The sequence below is a fragment of the Electrona antarctica genome, assembly GCF_951216825.1.
Source record: "Electrona antarctica genome assembly, chromosome: 18".
Taxonomy (NCBI): domain Eukaryota; kingdom Metazoa; phylum Chordata; class Actinopteri; order Myctophiformes; family Myctophidae; genus Electrona; species Electrona antarctica.
The window spans coordinates 16,142,782-16,147,781 of record NC_136799.1 but is presented as its reverse complement, the minus strand read 5'-3'; the positions used below and the strand labels follow the sequence as shown (position 1 = coordinate 16,147,781).

General features: G+C 45.3%; 1 protein-coding gene across 1 annotated transcript in view; it reads right to left on the bottom strand.

The window, feature by feature from the left end:
• LOC306941716 (protein jagged-2-like) overlaps positions 1–5,000 on the bottom strand; it is a 66,154-nt gene that overhangs the window by 25,353 nt on the left and 35,801 nt on the right.

Below are 5,000 nucleotides of genomic sequence, written 5' to 3'. Positions count from 1 at the left end.
AGTTCCCCTATATTTGCCAAATGTTCACCTTTTATGACATTCCCAGAATACGGAAGCCAGGGTTAAAGGGGTTAATGTGAGCAGATAAGGGTTTGGTGCCTTGCTTAAGGGCACTTCAACAGGATGCATGGATGCAGCAAGGTTTGCACCTGAGATGTGTTGTTGTTTAGTCCAGTCACTAAAACCAAAGCCCAAGCTGTGCTCAATGTGTGTTGCTGGATAAATTAAATAAATGAGTTGTCTCTCAAGGACACATGAGGGGCTTGGCTTGTTTTTTGTGTGGAAAAACCTTTTAAAACACATTTGTGGGCAAGAAGAGGTAATTTAATACACAACGCTCTTGGTTCCATGTTCTCAGGGGTGAGCAGCAGTGATATATACAGTTCATATATAGTAAAGTAGGGTAAAGTAGTGTTTTAATGCTTTTACAGAAAATGAATAAGGTCGGTTTAAACAGGCAAGATGACCAAGACACATTATTAATCATATTTACAGCAACAACCTGGAGGAGCATTTGCAGGGATTTAGGGCAAACAGAGACACTCAGTCACTTAGGTAGAATTGGCTCTGAGATTTCACGGAAAACTGTGGAAATGTGTGGCCAAAAAAAAAAGGTAATTTATCAACTTACAAACAGTAAGACATGCTTCATTAAGGTTGACCTACATGAGACGTGTCCACTGTTAAATCAAACACACCTAGAACACCCAGCTTCTAAGGCAGCACTTCTTACTGCCTGCAGCTGTATGGAAGCATTTGGGGGACAAAATTACCTTCTGCGCTGGTGAAATATAGGTATTTTCCCCAAATAGTGCAATTGTTTGGCTTCAGGAGTTTGGCTCTGATTGTGCTGCATGAGCAGTTTGAAGTACTTTTATGTTAATGTTCTGCTCTCGTTGGAACTCGAGGTAGGTTAATATCAATGTTGAAAGCTGGCCTTAAAAGAAGATTGCCATCGAATCAGAATTGAAATGCATTTATATGTTGGGGGTAATTCGAATGCACTTCACACAATTTTGTGAAGTTGCGACACATTGAAATGTCGAGTGACAGTAACTTGCTTTGGCTCTAAACAGAACGTCTTCATCAAGGTAAATTACCCCCCTCTGCAGCTCCTAATCTTAGGACAGGGTGCCAGGGGACATTCCCGAGTGTGTGTGTGTGTGTGTGTGTGTGTGTGTGTGTGTGTGTGTGTGTGTGTGTGTGTGTGTGTGTGTGTGTGTCCTTGCCTGTATACAACATGCCTGCATGTCTGCGTGTGTGCATCTGTGCTATGTGTGTCAGTATTACTCGCATGCGTGCATCCATGTGTTTATGTGAGTACAGTGTATTCCACTACGCATTGTGTGTGCATGCCTTTGTACTGTGCGTGCATGCACGTGCGTGTGTCAGACCTCTTCCTCTACCTTAGGGACGTGTCTAAACGTGGAACCAGCAGAGAGGAAAAGGAGGACCTTGTTGGAATGGTGAGAGGGGCTGCCTAGAAGCAGGAGCCCCCAGGGAGAGCAGGCCGAGGGGCCAAGGGGCCAAGAGGTTCTTGGGGGCCGAGGGCCGTTAGGGCAGCCGGTTAGGGGTTAGCTAATCAGTTGGTTTATGGCAGCACTCCGTTATTTCAAGGCCAGTGGTAACCTTGCCCCACCTGTCCTGTCATTTCTCTGTCGGGGCTATTTTAGGAGCCAATACCCCCCCTCCTTCACTGAGACACACACACACACTTCAAAATGGCCGCCACCCAAACAGAAGTCTACTCTTAGCGGTGGTGATATACAGCACTGCTGGGGTGCTCTAGTGTGCTGCACGGTTGTAGACAAGAGGCGCCAGGTTGAATGAGTCTTTCCCCCCCACACACAGGAACACACAGGAAACGGGGTAATAAAAGTGGCACAATCTGCAGGTTGGATGAGCAGGTTGGATTCAATGGCCTAAGCAGGCCTTATCAAGAAAGTGGAAAATAAAGAGTTTTTAATAGTACGTGTAGCAGCCAACTGGTAGCTTGACTTGTATACATACTGTAGCACTAGCTGCCCATGCAACTGACAAAGCACCTTATCGATTTACTTTTGTTTGCAACATTGAAAAACAACTAGAATACATACTCCTATTCGAAATTTAATATGAATGACCAGTTAGGCTATACCATTTTAATTTTATAATTTGTTTATTAACCACTTAATATTGAACTTCATCATATCACGGACAGCAAAAATATCTGATCCACAAGCTCACAACACCTCACAACTTGTAGATATTTTTTACACTTTTCGCCTATAATGCATGCCCAACACAGGCATGTCAGGATGAAAGTTGTTAAATTCATTGCAATTTGGCAATGCAAATCTGACCCACAGCAGAAACGGAAACAGAATCCCTTCATTCAACCAGTGGAACAAACTTTACAGAGGCCATTTCACCGATGCCTTTTAGCGCAATCGACTATAGCTTCTCGAATAACACGACGCGCGCACACACACTGACACAAGCTCAATTGACATATCAATACCGGCACGCTGCAGAGAGTGTGTGACAGCGCACAGTGGTCTGTGTGTATTGTGAGCGGTGCAGTGTTATTGTATCCAAACACTGCGGTTCGGCGTGGTTAACATGCTGCCCCAGCATGCCGTGGTGGGAACACGGACAGTCTGTCTGGCCACAGTGTGGGACAGCAGACAGACGCAGAGGAGACCGCAGACCTACTGTTATACTTACTACTCTGCCTGGCTTTCCGTTCCTTGTTGTGTTATTTCCTCGCTTGCACTCCTCTCTCAGTCCGTCTGTTACAATCCTCAGTGTTAGTTTAACTCTGAACATATACAAAAGTAACCATTGGATTTCACTAAGTATCCTCTCTCTCTCTCTCTCTCTCTCTCTCTCTCTCTCTCTCTCTCGTAAGCATTTGCTGTGTGTATCCCTAAATATTTTTTTCTGTCTATTACTCTCTCCCCTCTTATTCTAAAACACTGTCTGAAAAACCACTAGACTCGTCCACCGTTTGTGCAGATCTAAAGGTTTTGTAACGCATCTTCTACCGTTTGCACAACGTTTGCTTACAGCTAGAATGATTAACGTTGCATCTTAAATCAAAATGGAAACCCCCCCTAAAAAAAGAAACTAAAAGACACAATGATAGGGCCTACGAATGTACTGTACACGTACACGATAACAGAACATGCCAGCTGTGACACGCTGGAAAGACGCAAGAGTTAAGGAAGGTAAAACAAAGAGTCATTCCATTAAGAATGAAGTGTCAGAAATGCCAGCCCACACTGAAAATACCCCCCAGCACACACTGTGGAAATAGACACAACACCCTGTGGATTGCTATCTAGTAGAAGGAGGAGGTGGAGGAGGTGCAGGTGGTGTGTTGGAGTAGGTAGAGCACTGGTTCCCAAACAATTTGTACGGGTTACGACTTGAGTAAAAATCCCATTTTCTTTTTCTACATTTAAAAAAATATGTAATATATATTTTTTAAAGAATTGTACATTAATTGAACATACGTATTGAACATTAAAACAAACAAACAAACAAATCTAAGAAATTCCATAAATAAAAATAAGAATAATTAAGAAGTAGTGAAAATAGAGCCGATCTACAAGCTCGTAATGTGGCGCGAAGCGACACTTTGTGTGCTTGTAGATCTGCTATCACTAATTTAGGTCCCGGGCAAACGTCTAATCTCTCTTTTGGGTCTCGACGTGAAAGGCTTGGGAACCACTGAAGTAGGGGATGTGGAGAAGTAGGTGACAGAGGTGGGGAGGGAGGTGGTGATGAAGGAGGTGGAGCAGGTAGAGGAGCAGGCAGAGCAGGAGGTAGAGGAGGTGGTGGAGGAGGAGGACGAGGTGGAGGTGTATAGGAGCCATGGTGGACCAGTGTCTGCTGTTGAATTATTTAAAGGAGAACCTCGCGCCCAAACCCTGCCGGTCGGAGGGAGCCTGGCTGTTGCCTGGATACATCTTTTTAGTGGTGTCACATGAGGGAGCGTAGGTTTGTGAATGCTCTGCGCGCCGTGTGTGCGTGACCGCACGTGCGTGCGTGTGTGTGGAAACCAGATACCAAACACACAACCTTATTTTTTACCCTAAGCCAGGAATGTTTTTTTTATTCCTTTCACTCGCTTATTTCTTTGACTCTATCTTTCTTTCTCTCCCACTTGCAACCTCCCTTCTCCTCTCTCCTTCTCTTCCTCTCTCTCTCACTCTCTCTCTCTCACTCCCTCGCACTCTCCCTCATTCTCTCTCTCTATCCAAGTATCATACTTGCGCCCACTATTTTATTCTTTTTCTATTCGGTGCTCCCCACCACCTCACTCTGGCTTTCTTCACTCCTTCACCCTCCCTCTCTTCCTCCACCCTCCCTCCCTCCCTCTAGTGTGTTTCTGATAAAGATGGATCCGTAATAGATCACATGTTGAGACACATTCCATCTGCCTTCCAATCCTCCGGCCATTTACCACAAACGTCAGCAGGTTTTGTGTGTGTCTGTGCGCGCACGTGTGTGTGTGTGTGTGTGCGTGTGTGTGCGCACGTGCGCACGCACGCACGCACACGTCCATATGTGTGTGTGTTATTTTTATTTCATGAGATCTTAAGCTGAATCAAATCAAACCTGTTTTCCTCAACATACAGTCCCACAGTCCCCACCCAGTAGATGTCTACAAAACAGCAGACATGATATAGAGAGACAAGATAGAGACACAGTGAGATACAAAGGGAGAGAGAGAGAGAGAGAGAGAGAGAGAGAGAGAGAGAGAGAGAGAGAGAGAGAGAGAGAGAGACAGACAGACAGACAGACAGACAGACAGAGAGACAGAGAGAGAGAGAGAGAGAGAGAGAGAGAGAGAGAGAGAGAGAGAGAGAGAGAGAGAGAGAGACAGACAGACAGACAGAGAGACAGAGAGAGAGAGAGACAGAGAGAGGGGGGGACGGGGACGACAGGACAGGGGAATGACATGCAACACTGGTCTTATGATTCAGATTCAAATGCATAACGTCTGGCCTGGC